Genomic DNA, 20,464 nt, shown 5'->3' with positions numbered 1-20,464 from the left:
TCTTTCTCAAGAACTATCAATCAATTCAAAATCAACCATATTTCTAATCATTCTGCTGTATAATTGAACCCAGTCGTGAGCCCTACGTAACATTCGTGAAAAAGTCACATGACATTCAGGATGGAAAAAAATATGCCTTTAATTTAAAACATGTTCTCCTGCACATCATGGGAAACAGAGTGAACAAGCACGTGCCATAATGAATAATTACCTCAGCCTTCGGAGGCTTTGAGAAAGAGAGGGCGAGGCCACTCTCACGTTCTCCAATAATTTACTGCATATTGTTTTGCTTAACGTTAAACCGCTGGGTGTGACTCAGCAGGCCAGGGGTGGGTCCACGAGTTGGACTGTGCATTTGTGACCTCACATTATGATGCAGTCAGTGTGATGGCAATGTGTGGAGTTCTGGGAGGTTCCACACATGAGCATGACAGGAGGGGGCTCCTTAAAGTCAACACTGACCTGCGCCAAAGGAACGGACACACAGTGTTTTAAGTGTGAAGTGATGGTTCCTGTCAGCTTAGTGTTGCTGTACCATATCCCTTAAGGTGTATTTGTTTGTTTGTATCTCGTTTTAAATATTAAAGCTCCCCCCCCCCCCCCCCCCGTAGAATTGCATCAAGTCTGGTGGGGTTTTTTATTCATTGCATAAACTTTGTCAAATTCAACCATATGTAGGCATACAATGAAACAAAATGGTATGTCTTCAGGGCAAAATACAACATGTAAGATGGTACAAAGGGATTAAGGTTCACATTAGAACACACAGTAAAGAATTAAAAAGCCATATTGTAAGACACTGTACAAACAACTAAGCTAACAGGACTGTCTCTGGTAGCAGATACTACTTGTTCTTCAGCATAAAGTGACAGTAATGTATGTAGCACTATTTAATAATGTTAGGAATAATATGTTACAGAGGCTTTTACATTATAATTACAATATAATTATACATGTGCTCATACACACACACACACACACACACACACACTCCCCTTTTTTGTCTACTCTTGTCCCAGTCTCGTGCAGACTCCATCTCCATAACCAACCAATAAACATGGCCTCCTCCACTGCGCAGTTATTCTGAGGCTTCCGTATATAGCCGTCTCCCCAACGTCTCAGAGTTCTTACCTCAGCACCCCTCTAGGCTACATGAGATCAGAACACCAACTGCAAATTTCAGCTCCATTTCCCCTGAGCCTTGGCTACCTGACATGCCTGTTCTGGACAGGGGAGAAGGCCTTGGGGCGCTTAGAGTGGAATACGCTTCATGCTTCAAGCTGAGGTCAGGGGCACACCAGGGGCTGGAGCAACCGCCACTAGCAGTGACTACGGCTGCCTGGGTAACTCTGTGAACATCTCCTAGTGCAGGGTTAGAACAGGTACTAAAAAGCCTATGAAGATCGGGCACTGTGCTGAAAGGTTCCCCTGCTTTTAAAAAATGCAGAAACTTCCCCTGCAGAAACTCTGCATTCTAGTAGCTGTAGGCGCCACTTCTTAAAGAAGATTCTGGAAGACTCCCTCCCTCCCTTTCCCTGTGCCTGGTCCTTTGCTTCTGTTTCACCAAATCAAGGCAGTTCAGCTCTCTGCCAGAAGCTACAGACCTGCGTGTTTCACAGAAACGGTCTTCAGCTCATGCCGGGGGAAAGCAGGACATTTGTGGGCTCCGATGGCCCTTCATTCAAGCAGAGAGATCCACTGACACAGCTGCATTTACTTCTAAATAAAAGGCACACCTTATGACACATACTCTCTGACCTTCGCACTACTCCATACACACCCTGTGTCACTGATCTGATGGCTACTTCATTACCTGCCTGTCAGTTCTACGTTACTGAAGTCTGATTAATGAATCATTAAAAAGACAAGCAAGAAGAATCCAGACAGTACTTTTAGTACAGATGTATAGGCCTTGGGCTCATCTCATCTTGTGACCTTTTGTACAGATGCATTGTGTGATGCTATTTAAGGAAATATAGCAGGCTATTGCAAGCTTTCTTCTCATTCTGCGCATTTCAACCCACGTGTGGTGATCAAAACTTAAAAGATTTTTGGCCCCGTTAAATCGCACAATATATGTAGGTGAAACCCCATAAATATTACATGTAATGAATGATTTAAAGATTGAAGGAAATGTGTTTTTCAGCTCGACTTTAATCTTGTAGAAATCATTTGAAAGGGTGGGATACAGAGGAGCAAGGGCTGTCACTGTTGATTTTTCACCAGCTTTCCAAAAGGTCAAAGTCAGTTTATCTTATGGTCAGATAAATCTGGATTACCGTACCCAGATGTGTCACTTTGAACACACCCCATAACCTGTAACAGTTGTCATTATGGTTGCTAGGGAATATATTAGTGGCAAGGTTATCTGCAACATTGTACTATATTACAATACTTTACAGTAGTATAGTTAATATTCTCTTTATGTTGTTGGTGTATGCTCTTTGTGTGTGTGTGTGCGTGTGTGTGTGTGTGTGTGTGTGTCTGTGTGTGTGTGTGTGTGTGTGTGTGTGTGTGTGTGTGTGTGCAACCACACTGTGCTTATTTATAGCTCACTGTTAATGACCTAAAGAACCTAACCATGTATAGGCCCATGTATATGCTGGTCCTGAGCGGATGTATGGATATAGTGCAATATAATCTTTGGGATTTGATAGATGAAATCTTCTTAAATTAACATATAAGTGGATTACCTATACGCTGAAAGCACTGAAGATGGTTCCAACAGAATGATTCATTCAGCTTGGTAATTGTGTCTCCTTGTTAATGATCAATTAGGAGACCTCTATTAACATGCTTTAACAAGCAATTAAATATGCAAAGGTGCTTTACCCATGCTAATAGCATTTGTGGGACCAAAGCCTGAGCCTGTATACTTACACATGTAACCAAACCACTGACCTGTGGCACCTGACCGTTTCTGATTGGGTCCGAAGCCCCAGCGCGCAAGCCTTCATAAATCACACCCAAGTGGTTGCGGACTGCGCTAAGCTAAAATGTTACAGCGGCCGAGCTATCGATTTCCCCCTTTTTCATGTCACAGAGTAGCAGGACCTTTAATGGCTCTTGTTATGCGGCGGCATGCAGTTCTGGGCTCGCACCCCTGAGCTCCTGCCAGCGCTCTACTTCAGCTGATTAGGGCGACGATGACCGACCGGCTCCTCTGGCCGTGAACTGCTTCCAAGGCCCTGCTTTGTGTCATTCACGAGATTAGCTTTAACACAGCGCGGCTGGTCACGTCAAGCGGCCAAAGTGCTCGCTGAATGAGAGTGGAACTGTTCCTGTCAGATAGTTTAGATTAAAGGTGCCCACTGTTTGTCTGACTGGTAGATAGAAGATTTAGAAGATGGCGATAACCAGACAACACCGAAATGTAGGTGTTTTCAACAACTTAAAGGCTGATCATGATCACACACACACACACACACACACACACATATATATATCAATATCATAATGATGTTTATAATGATATGACGCATGTAAACAATGTTTTGTCATTGGTATGTTGATGACAGCCTCTTCCTTCGCTGCACTTCAGTGCATCTGAATGACTTGGTGACATTACGTTGCCCATTACATTTACCTGCAAGAAAGCTATGGACAAGACATCAGAGACTGCAGGTGCTCAGCTTTCTGTCACATGACCACAGACAGAACAGCTGAGAAGGAAGTGATGCAGGTCTGTGTGTCAGTACGGACGAGTGATGCAGGTCTGGCTGTCAGTACGGACGAGTGATACGGCTCTGTCAGTACGGACGAGTGATGCAGGTCTGGCTGTCAGTACGGACGAGTGATACGGCTCTGTCAGTACGGACGAGTGATACGGCTCTGTCAGTACGGATGAGTGATACAGGTCTGTCTGTCAGTACAGACGAGTGATACGGCTCTGTCAGTACAGACGAGTGATACAGCTCTGTCAGTACAGAGGAGTGATACAGCTCTGTCAGTACAGACGAGTGATACAGCTCTGTCAGTACGGATGAGTGATACAGCTCTGTCAGTACAGAGAAGTGATACAGCTCTGTCAGTACAGACGAGTGATACAGCTCTGTCAGTACAGACGAGTGATACAGCTCTGTCAGTACAGAGGAGTGATACAGCTCTGTCAGTACAGACGAGTGATACAGCTCTGTCAGTACGGATGAGTGATACAGCTCTGTCAGTACAGAGAAGTGATACAGCTCTGTCAGTACAGAGGAGTGATACAGCTCTGTCAGTACAGACGAGTGATACAGCTCTGTCAGTACGGATGAGTGATACAGCTCTGTCAGTACAGAGAAGTGATACAGCTCTGTCAGTACGGACGAGTGATACAGCTCTGTCAGTACGGATGAGTGATACAGCTCTGTCAGTACAGAGAAGTGATACAGCTCTGTCAGTACAGACAAGTGATACAGGTCTGTCTGTCAGTACAGACAAGTGATACAGCTCTGTCAGTACAGAGAAGTGATACAGCTCTGTCAGTACAGAGAAGTGATGCAGTTCTGTCAGTACAGAGGAGTGATACAGCTCTGTCAGTACAGAGGAGTGATACAGCTCTGTCAGTAAAGACGACTGATACAGCTCTGTCAGTACAGAGAAGTGATACAGCTCTGTCAGTACAGAGAAGTGATGCAGTTCTGTCAGTACAGAGGAGTGATACAGCTCTGTCAGTACAGCCTTGCCCAACATTCAGAACATTCTGAGGCATCTGGCTAAGGCAGTGAACTCTCAATAATATGAACAGTTCCTTAAGACCATGCTGAAACTCTCTTCATTAGGCATATTGGCTGTTTCACATTGTACCTGAAACTCAAGGATCAGATTGGTCAAAATGACTGAAGTCCTTGGGCTGTTTATTTAACACAGTGCTAGTTTTTCAGTTCTGCATCCTCATTAAGCAATACAAAATCTATCATTTCTCCATTACTATTAAACATTACTGTTTTATTATTATTATTATTATTATTATTATTATTATTATTCAGGGGTTATGATCACACTGGGTGACAGGTTAAGCTTATGTTTACTTTCTACATTTCTTATCATTCATTCACCACGACCTTGAAGGTTTAATTTGCTTTTGAAATGACAGCTTGTTTGGCCAGCAGAGCCTACTGGGGAATGTGTGTATCCAAAACAGATTTAAAAGGTGAGCACCGTGATAACCGTCTGAGGATTAGAGGATGCCAGGGCACCTGTGCTACCAGCATGAACTCATCATTTTCTCTGCTAAAGCCAAACTTTTGGTAGATGGTGTGGGTATTTCCCATGCCAAAAACTGTCTATGTGTGTATGTATGTATATGTGTGTGTGTGTGTGTGTGTGTGTGTGTGTGTGTATGTGTGTGTGTGTGTGAGCACATAGAACTTCGTCCCTGTCCTTCAGACTGTTTCTCTCATGCTTCCCCACCACTGAATGTACCAAAATGCCTGATATGCATCTCTAGGAAAGCCCCGTGTCGATTAGATCTGGCACATGGTGTTCACTCTGTTCCCAGCCAGCCACCGGTAGACCGCAAATGGGCTAAAATGCTCACTAACTTTAGTCCATGTGCAAAAGTTAAGGATGGAAAAGCAGGAGAGGAGGGAAGGAGATCACAGTGTGAAGGAATGATTGAGGACTTTCCTTACAAACAAAATCAGACCCTTTCTTGACATCACGCGGCGCTGAACTTCCAACAGCTCTCAGACTACGTCCTCATTAAGTAGCCAACCACACAAACACAGGTGGGGGGGACCTCACGAGCTGCTCTTTAAAATGCATCTTTAAAAAGTATCTGTGCAGATATTTTGTAATTGCGAGCGTGGCTTGTTTCACGTGCCCTGTGGTCTCTGTTCTGCAGTTCCCTCCCTGCGACTGAGCCTCTGGACTCTGTTACGCAGAAGCGGATGATGTGACTCTTGTACTGATCATTGCTTTGGAGAACTTGCAGGCCAAGGCACTTTTTGGTCTTGCTGCGCTGGCGTTTTCCTTATTTAAGGCTGGGGCTTTAATTAGCTAAACCCACCCTACTCTACCGCATGGCCATTAAAGGCGGATATTGGCCATTAATCTCGGTGAGGACACCTGCCCACGCACATAATGAATCCCCCCTGGTTTATTAGCATGTTTTTTTTCTCCAGCCACGGTCGTTAAATGTCATGGGTTTAGGGTTTGGAGCCTCATGCAGTCATGTCCAATACTGTGTAGACCTTGGGATTATGGGTATGTGAAGAAGGGCTTGACTGTCCTCTGTGTTTACTTGATTTTATGATTAATAATGTTAGTCTGTCTATCTATCTATCTATCTATCTATCTATCTATCTATCTATCTATCTATCTATCTATCTATCTATCTATCTATCTATCTATCTATCTATCTATGTCATTTGCATTTGGAGAATCCTGTTTTTCTTTTAATTCTTTTTAAAAATAAAAATAATGATAAAATAAAATAAAAAAAACATTTGTAATTTAAGGCAAGGCCTTATTGTATTATTGTATTGTTATTTGTCTAGACGTTTTTATACACTGTGGGCTTACAAAGTAGAGAGAAGTGCTCATGTTCAGTAATCAGGTGATTGGGAGAAGGGTAGGTGCGATGACCTTGTGACGCAGTGTGTGCAGTGGGCGTGTCCCTCAGGCTGGGTGCCTGGCACACCGTGACAGGCTGGAAAAAGCTTTGTTATTTAAATTCAGAGCTCTATCACCTTGCTAAAGTTTTTGCCAAAAAAGAAAGTTAGATTTATTTCAATTTATTTAAATAAAGTTAAATACAATTGCTCTAAATAGAAAAGAAAACTTTTTAAATAGAACAGAAAAATAAAGATGAACGGAAAGTGGAAAATACATTAAACTGAAAGATGAATAATTAAAATAGAAATGGATTAGAAATGTGTATATAAAAGTAGATTTTAATATATATTTAATACAATGTTTAAATTAAATGGATTTATAAAAGATATAAAGTGCATGAAATCAAAGCTGGAAGACAGCAGTGCAGTATTGTCCCTGAGAGCTGAGAACAGTGTCCTGGGCCTAAATGCTGCTTCTGCATGCTTAGTGTTGCTCCCAGGCCCCATTAACTGAAGAAGACCTGGCACTTGCACAGTTTTTCAAGATTTTAGACTAGTCTTGATTAGTTGAGGGCTAATCTTAATCGAGTTTTAGAACCATGAGATCGTGGGCATGGTTTCACTGAGTTCTGACACTGAGCCAAGTCATAATACAGCACAGCTGTTGGTCTCTTTTACCAACCCTACCAACCCCTCCTCCAACCCCCCACCCCATGAAATGGGACTCAATGTGCTGCGGTGCAGGCCAGCATAATAAGATCAGATATTGCTAATGTTAGTCTTGGTTGTGTAGTGTTATTTTTCCACATTATTTTTTCCACACCATGTATCACCAGATCTTGTCCACGATTTAGTCATGAGTCACTCCATCCTCTTTTAAATAAGAATGAATCGGCCCAGTCAGTTGAGATATTATTTTGTTAATCAGAATAAACATTGATGGTTTATGACCTGCTCTTTGATGCAGTTGAATCAATGCAGCATTCAATTTATGAGCTTCATTTTGACTACCATTTTCGGGACACCAGACATCCCACCCTGCAAAAAGCCATTTCAGGGAGGTAGCATTAAAACCTTCTCTGCTGCTGCTAAGGATGCAGCCTACTTTAATTGAGACGGACCCTGTGCGTGCGTGCGTGTGTGCGTTTGTGTGTGTGTTTGTGTGTATGTGTGTGCGTGTCTTTCTCTCGCTCACGCTCTCACTCTGGGATATTTCTGGGATATTGTCTATAATTTGCAGGCATCAGGGAGCCCCTGCTAAAATGCAGGAGAGCCCTGGAACCTCCAGGAGAGGAAGAGAAAACGGAGAGGTGGGATGTCTGGGACCCTAGATGACGATCCGCAGTGTGACCACAATTCGGTAAGTGACTTCAACTACAACTACTCCAACGAGTCTCTACAGTCAGTCTCTACAGTCTCAAAGCTGTATTTCAAGCACATAGCCTACAAGCAGCTATTTTGTGTCACCCATTCAGTAAGTTTGGCTAGAGACCCCAGCCTTGTTTCTTTTCTATTTTTACTGATAGCGTTAACATGTAGATGTAGGTCTTGCTTGTGGAAAATGGATTGATGCACTGGGACTGACCGGTATAACGTACACGTCCTGACCTACCTGAGCCAGTGAATTTCTGTTGGAGATGCCAGTGGCTGGCACCATAGCGACCCAGCCGCCGTCAACGAGAGGCACAAGGAAGCGTCCGTGCGCGTGGTGAGTTCGACGCATCAGAACAGAGGCCGAGTTGGTGCGGCATCCGAGAGGAAGACGCCAGTTCCTGCCAAGTGGCAAATCACTTATTCAATTACTGAACCAAGGGGACTCTAGAGCAACCCCGACTCTTCATCTGTCAGGAAAAGAAATCGAACCCCCATCACAGCCTGTGATACCACCCTCCTTGGAGGCTGCCGTGTGTTGTGAGCTCTCTGCAGGTTGGCTTGGTTTCTGGTGTAAAACAAGTCTTTCTATTTTTTTTTTCCTTCCGATAAACGGGGGTGATGCACCCATCACCCTCCAACGGTCCATCTGTCACTCCAGCTCATCCCCCGATCACCTCACTCTCATCCTTTCTGCCTCTGCTGGTTATCGATCATTTTCACCTGTCTCCTCTTATCATCTATCTATTTGCACTAATCTGTCTGCCATGAAGTATTGACATGCCTATCTCGTGTGTACTGAGCATTGTCTCTGCCTGGTTTCCTGGCCACGGTCCTGTTTTGTTCATTGATTGTCATCTCCGCTTCAGCCCCCCGTGATCTGTTAGCCATCTTGGACTGTTTCTGGATTTAGTGAGTTTTGGACTCTTTACTTGTTTACGCCTCAGCCTGACCGTTGTGTCTTGTTTGTGCTCTCTCTGGTTGTTGACCTGCCCCTGTTTTCTCACCACGGCTCTGGATTATCCTGTCGCAAATGAAACCTCGTTATTGGATTGTATCTGCGAGCATCTGTCTCCCATTTGTAGTGTTACAATACCAGACTAGCGAAAGTGAAAGTTAAAACCTTGTGGTCTCACTGCCTGCTTCTCAGCACTGCCTGATTTGGATATTCATTTTCATTTTTTGTTTTATTCATTTTCTGTTTTATTACTTTTTTTTTCAGCCCCACTAAATTTCACTCATTTTAGCAACTCAAGCCACCAACAAGACAGGGCACAGGATCGGTCTAAAAGGTGCTTGTTGAAGTCTGACAGCCACGCTGCCTCTGAGCCCTTTGTGCTAGGAGGATGTCGACCCGCAGGGGTCTCTTCCATTGTAGAGAAGCCTGGCATGGCAACCCCCTCTGCCTGAGGAAAGTAGAGAGGATCAGGCATGCTGCGAGACGCGCCTTGTAGCACAGGTGGAGTCGTGCCTGAGATTATGCTAACGTATGCATATCGAACAATAGCCCTCTCAGTGGGACTGTGCACCAGAGGAAGGTGGACCATTGAGCTCAGTGCCGTGGTCTTACCTCCAATGAAATGACCTTTAAGGATTAATGATTAATAACAGCAAAAGCCAAATTGATTCCCCCCCCCTCGCAATCGTTCTTGGCAAACTCGCGGTGGCCGAGTCTCTCATTCACCCTCCGTGTTATGGCCCGTACATGTTTTCTTAGGTATATAAGCAGCTTATCTAGCAAAAAAAAAGAGAAAAAAGTTGATCCTCTTAGCTATTTTAATGTGCCACACCACGGCACTATGCACACAACTACCGTCACAGCAGAGAGTAACGCGTTTTGTTGTTTTAAATCACAATGCACAATTTGAAATGGTTTCAAGGCATGGGTGATGAGTGAAATGCCTCATATTATGTCATTGAATACACAAAGAATTTAAATACCCATTGAAACATGGGGTTGTCAACACAATGGGACACAATTTCCAGAATTTGTTGGGTGGGGGCCAGGCGTAAGTGGTTATGGGGTTTATTCTGTCAAGCATCTTACGAAGTTCAGCATCTAATGTCAACAAACAGCTAATAAAAGACCTCCTGCGACTGTGAACAGACTTTCCTGTCTCTGTGGAATATTTCGCTATTCAGGCCTGTGATTGGTACTGACAGCTCTTTTTCCCCCATCTGAATCCCTGAAATGATTTGTCTTTCTGAAAAGAATGGACTGAACCATAACGGCTGCAATAAATTCATCAGCCATGATACACAATTTGTCTGGCATTAGTGTATCATTATTATTTGACTGTTGATTGACCAGCTGCCTGTGGTTATTAGTGACGAACGGTATCCCGTGGCAACCAGAGAGAAGAGCAGGCTGGAGGACCAGAGTAGTGGAATTTTAATCAGCGTTATCTGATTGGTTGGTGAGGGAAAGCCTCCTTATCCATTGTAGGCTGCCAATTAAAAACAAACCTTATCAATCCCGCTGGCCTTATCCTCATGACAAGGTGGATGACTTGAAAAAAGCACACGGGGCATTAATTACTCTTTGGGGATACATATTAATGACACAGAATTGAGAATGGTATTATAGAGCTGTGTTCTTCTGTCTGAGCGCTGAGAAATTACACTTGAAATGCCTGTCTGATTTTGCTATATTTTACAGTCAAAGCTTCCTAAAGTAAACCACAATGGAGATGGTAGATTTGTATATACGTATATACCAAAAACACAAGTAGTCAGTGGTAAATCTCCATTTGTTTTGACTTCTGGATGAAGTTTATATTGATTCTGGACATCTACTCTTGTATGTTTGATTTCCTCTTGAGAGTTTCCCTTACAGTGCTGGATTTTCTAGGTCACCAGTCAGTATCCATCAGGCTTGTTCATTTGATGTCATGTAACTGACTAGATTGCCATGGCAACGAGAACACTTTAATGCCAGTATGCACTTCCTGCACTTAGAAATAGAAGCCACCCTCTAAGGGGCCCTAAAGTACCACTCATGAATAAAGGTACCATAGGACAGAGCTGACTTCTGCTTTTGAAACTCCAAGGCCTGGTAAAAGACTGGACATAATAACAGTGCTTATGCACTAGGTTTCATGTATATACAGTAAACACTTTATCCAAAACAGAGAGGTTTAAGGACGGACTTGATTAATAACACTTAAACCACAAAATCAATAAATCTGTAACACTTAAATCACATAACACTGTGATACATGACATAAGAGGTAGGTTGATAGATGAACGGTCTGAAGAAACTGAATAGTAGATAATAAATCTGTGTGTGTATGTGTGTGTGTGTGTGTGTGTGTGTGTGTGTGTGTGTGTGTGTGTGTGTGTGTGTGTGTGTGTGTGCACGTGTGTGTGTGTGTGTGTGTGTGTGTGTGTGTGTGTGTGCGTGTGTGTGTGTGTGTTATGTCTTTGTTATGTCATTCCTCCCACACTGGAGAAAAGAAACATGCCAAAAGAATGTGATGTTTTCTTTTTCATTCTGGTGATGCCTGCAAAATACAGTACCCTGCCAGAGTCTTTGCATAAGAGTCACATAGAAAAACAGCTCTGCACCACCTGACTGTCTTTTTGTTCTATCTCTCTAAAACCAGGGATCTCAATTAAAGGAGGTGCTATGCAATAAACCGTTCCTCGATCCAACATGCTGTAGCTTTTTAGGGGCTGGGATTACCATGGTAGCTGCAGGAGAGTACCACTGGACGCCTGCAGTCAGGAGTCCTGTCCTGAGATCAGTTAGTTGGTGGTAGTACTGCATTCAGTGTCTGCTCAGGGCCTTGTGCCGAGCCTCCCTATTGGAGCATGTGAGTTATGTAATCCGCATGTAGGAGGATGGCGAGACATAAATCTCCATGGAAAGACGTTTTTGGATGTACAGATAATGCCAACATACAAGGCTAAATTTGTTGCTCTTTATGCCCAGATTATGAGAGAAATTTTAGACAATTTTGGGGGGCAGGAAAAAAACATAATAATTTTTTTAATTAAAACATTTCTGTTCAAAAACATTCTGTATAAAAGCATGGGCCCTGGCCTGCTGATGTCAGTTAAAGGCAAATTCAGTGGAAGAACAGCATTAAACGTTTTTGTTTTTTTGTTTTTTTTTGGGGGGGGGGGGGTTTCCTAATGCATTGTGGGAAGGTAGGGTGTTCCTCCGTTGTCACTACTCTCAGGGATGCTGAGTTTACTACTGGAAACTTTGCTTGTTTTCTGTCTGTGGAAGATCAATAGTGAAGAGTAGAATTCGTACCCTCCCTTAAGACCTCTCATGTGCACATTATGTAATATGTGTGTGGGCATGAGTTCTCTTGGATGATGGAGCCACCTAATTATTCTCTGTGCATGCCATTGTCAGTACAAGATGATTCATTTTTCCTAGCTGTTTCCTTGGCACCAGAAGTGCCAAGTCTTTCCACAGGTTTTTTTTTTGCCCATTTACACCCCCCCCCCCCCCCCACAGGTCTTTAGGTCTTTTAAGGCTTTATTTGTAATTATGCATCATACATAAGGGAGAAAGCAAGAACAGACAAACATGTAAGCATGAACATTTGTGTAACAAATAAAAGAAATTGATTAATTCATAACACCAGCTATATGTATGATAGATTTGAGATATCTATCTAAGGGGATAGAATTCAGGAAGTGTGTGTGTGTGTATTTGTGTGTGTGTGGGTCTGTGCGTGTGCATGTGCGTGTGCGTGCGTATGTGCGTGTGTGTGTGTGTGTATGTGTGTGTGTTTTAAATAAGGGCACTACTAGAACCCTCTTTGCCTTCTGTCAAGCAGATGCTCCAAACAGATGCTTGTAAGTTTCTCTATTGTTGTGTCATGTGAGCCACTGATGGTGATTTCTGTGAAACGTAAGTGAACTCATGCCCCTTTAACCTTAGCTCGCTTTTTAAGAATCCAAACATTCTGAGCATCACACCATAGTGGCAGAGGTTAAAGTTCTGAACCAAAATTCATCTGTTCCTGCAATCATTCAAACAGCTATGATCGACTATACCTGTGTGTATCCTGCGCAGCCGTCTTATCATTGCCTGAATTTACTATGCATTTTGGGTATCTGAGTTTAGGTTAATGCCACAGGTTTATTCCTAGTGCTCCTACTAGCTTTTTATATAAATTTATTGGCACTGAACTGATAAACATAAAAATAATAAATTTTTGTTGGAAGTACTCTTTAAATGTAAAGTACTAGGTACCACATCCACATTTACCTGCTACTTGCATAGAGTGCTTTTTTGCTACTTTTAGAAACACTTTTGCTTTTCTTGCATTTATTTTTGCATGATATGCATTTTGGGGTTTGACTTTAAAGTTAGGCCATAATAGAATACGGTATTCCTGATTTACCTCACCGTCTGACAGTTGAGTTTATGTGCCTCTAAATGATTAATATTCCTGGCACCCAGAGTGTATCACATACCAAATCATGTCAAGACAACATTACTTTAAAAAAAGAAATAAACAAACTTTAAGATCAAAGGCAGAAGGACGGCTCTTGGGTGAGCTCTAAATTCCCACTGCTCTGTCAGTGGGGGAAGGGGAGAGGCTGGGTTTGTTATAGGAGTGTTCACGCAAGCTGTTGGTACTCATAAACACTCATAAAGGAGCAGCTGATCTTTTTCCGAGCAGGTTCGTTTCCCAGCAAAAGGCTGCTGTGACGAATCCCTGGCTCAGCTCCGGGCAGTGCGGATGTCCATGAACGTCCATGGAGACAGAAGGTTGCTGAAGACAGCCTTGTCTTAAACCCCAGCAATAAACTGTTTTTATCTTCAGTGGCCTAGAATGGTAGGTCGGGGGGGGGGGGGGGGGGGGGGTCATGCTCTCAATAGCCTTATTGATTGGTATATTCATGTTAGGCTGTAAACAAATGGTGAAGATTCTTTTATCCTGAAGTTCTTAAATTTGTTTTGATTCTCTGTTCACTCAAATGCTCCTTTAGCGCAGAATATTATGTAAATGTGCTCAAATCTGAAGTCTTTAATTTAGCACAAGTGGACAGTTGCTTCAATGCTTCTAAATGACTATATGTTCAGACACAGCTGCCTGAACGATGCTTTATTAGCGGAGAAGCTCTCTTATACGGTGTACCCCTGAACATTTGCAGACTCCATTCCCTTCCCCCATGAAATTCCCATTCTTTCTCTCTCTATCTCATTATCTCGTGAAGAAGAATGGTTAGTAGATTTAACATTTTTGAAATTTTGGGGGAGTGAGTATCCAGGAGACACCTTACTAAATGTGTGAAGTGTGAATTTTGTCTGACACATCTTGGCTTTCTGCCTTCTGCAAGGGTTGTAAATTACTTTTGTTAATACTCTTATTTGCATTCTCCCCAACCTCTCCACCGCCCCCTCCCCCAAATTTAATCGAGTAATCCAAAAGGAAATGAAATTGGCTTAAGGACTCACAGACCTGGCATTAGAACATTATCTAAATAAGCTTTTAAGAAGATTAGCTAATGTCATTGGTAATTAAAGTAAGGTATAGTCTCAAAAAATTCAGTTCTAGATATTTGCTAATTATATATATATATATATATATATATATATATATATATATATATATAACTTACAAAAGGAATATTGTGTGGACTCAGCATTTTAAAATACCATTCCTAGTGCAGTAACTAATGATTATGATAATCTATTAAGTCTGTTCAAGCTATTTAAAGAAACATTTATCTTCAGCATTTACTACTATCCAGTGCAGTTGAGCTCCAGACTCATGTTTACACAAACGCATGGTTATAACTGGGAAAATACGAAATGCATACCGTGACGGAGGCCGCCCCCCTCCGCCAGAGAGGGTACTGCGATAGAGACCATCACTCAGGAAGGTAAATGTGCATTCTGGTTGCTTGGTTAGAGAGTGGGCTCTCTGGTCTGGTGGTCAGAGTGCATGTTTTTTATCTGGTTTGAGGTTAGGTGTGGTTGCTGTCCTTGGTCCTTGCTACATGTATGTAAATCAAACTTTTCAGTTTTTCATCATTACCGTGAAACATCAGGGAAAGACCCTTGACTTTCTCCAGAAAAAAACCCCAACAAATCAAGTTAAAGTTTTAAAGCCATAATGTTCTAATGCCTCTGGTTTTCAGCAGTCACTCCTACAGTTCCCAGTGACTGAGGAGTAGAGATTACTTTGCCATTTACTTCATCATACGAGCTACTCTCTCTTCGGGTGGACAGGTAAAACACACCATGGTCTCAGTTTTTCTTACCATATCATACCATATTACTATATCTCAGTAATTCTTAAGTGCAAAGTCCTCCTACACATTTGAAGACATCCACGGTGAAAGACACTTCCGCTTCCACTTAAATCATCTAATGTAACACCGGATTTTGGAGAAGCCAAGAACAATCCTAAGGATCTCGGTTCTTAGGGGTTTATTGCTCTGCTGTTAGTAGACGCCACGATCCTTCTCCACCCAAACCAAAAGGAAAGCTGTTTTTAAGCTTTTTGAAGATGTTGTCAGGATCCACTTTTCTAACTCCACAATGATACCCCCCCATACTGATCAGACTGACCTACTCCCCTTCTTCTTGCTATAACTTATGCTATAGCATCACCACATTGGGTGACTTTTTTGTAAATAACACCCCCCTCTCCCATTACTTATACAATCTTCAGTACTGAATGTGTCTTGTGTTTTTTTCTTGATGGGTAGATTAAGTATGGTGAAAATGACTATTCTGCAACTGATCACTATAAGGATGTTTTAAAACAAAAGGCTCATAAATCTCAACTATCCGAGATTTTTGTCTTTGCAGGGGTATAAGAAAAAAATTAACTTAACTCTGCACCACTAATATGTGGTTCTATATCTTGACAGCCCATCTAAAATGTATTAAAGAATGGTTTACTAATGACAGTCTGTGTGTGATTAGATATTAAATCATATTGCTGTTACCTTCATATGTTCCCTGTCAAGAACTCTAGGGAAAGTTTAGTTTCAATACATAGTATATTGTGTATTTTGCTATTTTGTAACAATTTGGGCCTAGAAAAAATAATGCTTCTTTGAAATTCAGAGCCACATTAAGTCCTTTGCTTCGATATGTGGTAACCTTCACCTCTGGCCAGAGGAGGATGGGGTCCCTTTTTGAGTCTTGGTTCCTCTCAAGGTTTCTTCCTCATGCTCTAGGGAGTTCTTCCTTGCCACTCTCGCCCTTGGCTTGCTCACTGGGTGCTTGGACTCGGACATTTGTAAAGCTGCTTTGTGACAATGGCTATCGTAAAAAGTGCTATATAAAATTTTTTTACTTTGACTTTAACTTGACTTCTTGAATTCCCTCACCATCTCTACCCATCTACCAATTCTACCAACCAGTGGTTATGTTCATTCTATTATCTTATGCCTCAATATGGATTATTTTATAAAAACAGCTGACTTTAATACTAAACACTTGGTATTTTTTAACTGAAATGAGGAAACCCACTGAACACTAACTCCAGAAGAATTGGCGAGGAAATAGATTTTATTGTAATTATCCCAGGGGACATATGGGATGATATGCTGGTCTGCATCCGCCTCAACTTTACCTCTAATCAATTCAAAATCATTCACAGGCTATTCATCTCCTCCCAGAAATTGCAAAACTTGATTTTATGCCTGATTTGCACATTAAATGCCAAGCATGTGTGAGCACATTTCTACACTGTGAGCTTATGCGCATGTTAATACCTTTTGGCAAGCAATATATCCAATAATACTTTGTCATTAGATCCTGTCATTATATTCCTGGGCACAGTGTTACTTCCGATCTAGATATCCAGATAAGTGCCTTCGTGCTGGTGTTAACCGGACAGCACCCAGACACCTCAGCATCACTCAGCACTACAAAGTTGGACGTGGCTTGCTACCAGCTCAAAGGCTGATTTATTCTGGAGGATAATAAATATGTCAATGCTTGGAATCTAGATCAAATCAAGAATGCTACATTACATCTGCTGATTATTTGTATCTATCTCAGTTTTTGTTTATTCCGTTGGACCTGTCTGTCTGAAATTATGCATACTAGATTTCAATATCTCTATTTTTTTTTTTTTTGGTTTTGTTTCCTCTTTTTGTTATTTTAGAATTGCATGGCCTGGGTCACATGCTGGGTTGTCCATTTTGTCATTTACATATAAAAATGGATTAAATGGGAAAAAGATTTCTGTCATGCTCCTTTTCTACATGTCCAGCCTTGGCCATTTTAAAATGTCTTCCTTCATTTATCTCAGTCAATAAAGAAATTTGTTGCCAGCAATTTTTTATTATCATCAATTCTCGTGATTTATTACTACATTGCTAGTCAACCCTTATCTGTGTTACACGTCCTGTGCATATTCAATTACTAATGACAAGGTGGTTAACGGTAGGTACTGTCAAGGATTACCAGGCACAAATGGCAACTGGCAGAAAACTGAACCTGAGTTACTCATCGCTTACAGAACTTACAGAACTGACTGAGCTAAGGACGTTCCTGCGTGGAAGGGTTGTGTTCTGGTGGCTCTCTGCTTAGTTTATCAGCAGAATCACCCCTTTTATAAAAGCAGGGGAAATGGAGGAACACACGGTACCTTTGGAGTAATCAGCCTCTCGCCAAAAGAGCAGCACACCAAAATCCCTGACATGACAAGGATGTGCCGCCCAAGCGATTTTAAATTTCCATGTCCGTGGCAGGCAGGAAAGTCATGTCAGGACGTGGACTCCCGACGCGTGAGCTGTCAGCAGCGACAATGGAGGCGTGATGTCCGACATCAGCACCGACGCCGGACTTGGGCCTTGGACCGGGGAGCGGCCTCCGGGTGAGCAGAGGGTGTTCATGCTGAAGGTCTTTGAGCAGAACATGAGCAGAACTTCTTGGAAAGTTGTAATCAAGTCCTCTGGAGCATGGCTGCATGGTGCATAATTTATTTCTTAATGCAACAGTGCTGAGCAGTACAATGTGTATAAAAAGCTACAAAAGCTACAAAGACCTTGTCCAAAAAGGGAGGCAGCAGAGCGTTCTCCTCGAACGCTAGCAAAACATAAAGTGTTTGCTTTTGACTCCAGGAAAGTCAAGGAGGGTCAGACGCCACCCAGAAGTGGAGACCTGCAGCAGCGCAACCTTCCAAGGCAGCAGGTAACCTTTCCTGGACTCACAACACAGGAGCCTTCCTGAAGCCGGCCCAGGAGGCCGCGCGTCCCACAGTTTTTTTGTGTGTAAACTTCACTTTTCTGCCCCAGCACCGTAGGAAGCTAAGCTCAACCCATGTTAACTTCATAGATTATTTCAAGCCTACTGAATTTCCCATAGAAGGATTTTTTTACAATAACAACTGTTCTCGAGGCATACTCAGTGCGCTATGTTGAAAGCCGATCGTGTTTCAATCAAGAAAATGAATTATTTTATTATATAAGAAACAAAATATGAAGGGAATAAAAAAAAGTTTGGTGAATATTATGGCCTTCCGAAGAGTAGCTCTCATAGAATTCAAGGAAGTGGCCTCATGTCATTACTATGAATTACCTTTAATGGAATAATATCATAGACTAGATGATATCTTGCTTCAAAGGGGTCACTTAAAGTCTCTTTGGTGTATGTATTCCTTTATTGTAATTGTTGTGTTGTGCAGTCAAATGTTGGGGGCCTAAACAGCACCGCTCTGCACCTCCAGTGTTGTTACGGGTAACACCATAGTCCGGTAAGGAGAGGTTGTCTTGGGACACAAAGTCTTCAGGCAAGGAAGCAGCATCGTCTGTCACCTGCAACCCTATTCAAATGAACGCAGACATTGGACAAACCTGTCAAATCAGAAACCTCCACCTTCATCCAGCTTCACGGTGTGAACCGGGATTTCATTTCATAGAGGTCTTCCATCCATCACGTCAGACAGTGCCCTTCGACCGGCCGGGACTGGGACTGCGAACTCTTACTCCTCCCTTCTGTTTTCTTTGGTTGTGATCACGCCTAAAGTTGAAAATGGCACTTTGAAACAAAGCAAAACAAGTAAAAAAACAAGTTGAGTAACCCTCTTGTGTTTGTGCTGTGGAGGCGAAGGACACTCGCATGCCTCTTCCGCGTTCTTGAAATGTTGGCGAGCAATCAGACCGAACTTTTAACTCTGCAGGGAAATCCTCTAGTGAGGCACGATGCATAAAACACATGTCTGCTGGGTTCAGAGCTGGATAATGTACTTTGCGCTTCCTTCAGGTACTGTCTATTACAGCAGAACATATGAGGCGCAGGCTCAGCCAATTAAGCAGGCTGAGTTTGGTTCCAGACAAAAGAAAGCTATGTTTAGCCTCAAGGAGCCATAAAAGGTTTCTTTTCATACCTTTAATTTCATTCTCTCTCTTCTTTGGTAAAAGAGTTTGAGTCATGTTTTATTCATGGTGCGCGCCAGCCCCTGGCGCGCTAAGAAATGTTTCAGTAAATGAGATTAAATTTGTTAAGTCATATATTAAATTCAACTGCATAATGCAAATTTGGAATTTGCATGAATGCCCTGATGCTGCTCGCCTAATGTTTACAAATCTTTCAAAGATGTCAAAGCCTGTTTGACTCTGCTATACCGAGACAGATGCTTGGTTGACACTTTTATAATGGCGTGAACCCACAGCCTCTTTAACTTTGACATAAGGGTTAAATGATGTTTAGTTATGCATAAGATATTTGCTATAAACCTTATGCTGAAGGGCTGTGACATCATGTGACATTGTGACATCATATGTCATTGATATTGCTTTTAGAATTAATTGACAAGTGCTGACTACTTATTGAATGAATTCCCTCTACTGTCATCAGAATAAGAGGATATTACTCAGCATGTTCAAATCAGTCAGTAATTCTGTCTCATTTTTGTTCATCTTTTTGATGAATTAAGGGGAGCATACAGGAAATATAATCTATGTGTTGCATTTCTTTATGCTACAAGTTCAACCCTTTTCAGTTGTATTGAGTCATAACAGCTGAGTGCATGTTAATAGTTTGGTGACTGAGTGAGAGGTGTTTTTCCTTCAATTTGTAAACCAGTGAAGATAAAACAACCATTTATCTTCATGTTTGCTGTATGGTTTGACACTTGAAGTCTTAACCTTTTAAATTCCAGGCTCCTTATGTAGTTATTAAGATTAAGGCTTATTATTTAGTAATTACTGTGAACTAACCTCTCAGAAAGTCATTTGAAAGGTTTATAGCAAGGAATAAGGCTTGGAATTTAAGAGGTTAATGTAGCCCTCATGAATCAATTCACACAGGCCATACATGCCGTTAAAAAAATAATTATATATATATATTCTGTTTTTTTCCCACCTGAAGAGATACATCATGTGCCCAAAATGCCAAAAAGGAGAACAAACCCGCTCACATCACCCAACCCATCACATTGTAGTGTGAGAAGCAATTACTGAGGGGGGAGGACAATGACACACACGTTGCTCCTCTTTTTGCTCCATCAAGGTTTCACACAGTTACTGTAGCCTACTTCTCTTTTCAAATTTCAGTATAAAATGCCCTGACAAGATATTCTTTGCTGACTGAAAGGGACATGTGACAGAATTATGAG

General features: G+C 42.0%; 1 long non-coding RNA gene across 1 annotated transcript; it reads left to right on the top strand.

Annotated features, from left to right (window-relative positions):
• Positions 1-6,112: 6,112 nt before the first annotated feature.
• Positions 6,113-8,543, top strand: LOC145657939 (uncharacterized). The gene is made up of 3 exons (XR_014123892.1): positions 6,113-6,189; positions 7,780-7,899; positions 8,066-8,543. It is a non-coding gene; the product is annotated as an uncharacterized LOC145657939 (long non-coding RNA).
• Positions 8,544-20,464: the final 11,921 nt, after the last annotated feature.

This window comes from Electrophorus electricus, chromosome 5 (genome assembly GCF_041902795.1).
Source record: "Electrophorus electricus isolate QZ-2024a chromosome 5, ASM4190279v1, whole genome shotgun sequence".
NCBI classification, from domain to species: domain Eukaryota; kingdom Metazoa; phylum Chordata; class Actinopteri; order Gymnotiformes; family Gymnotidae; genus Electrophorus; species Electrophorus electricus.
This window is presented reverse-complemented; position numbering and strand designations above follow the sequence as displayed.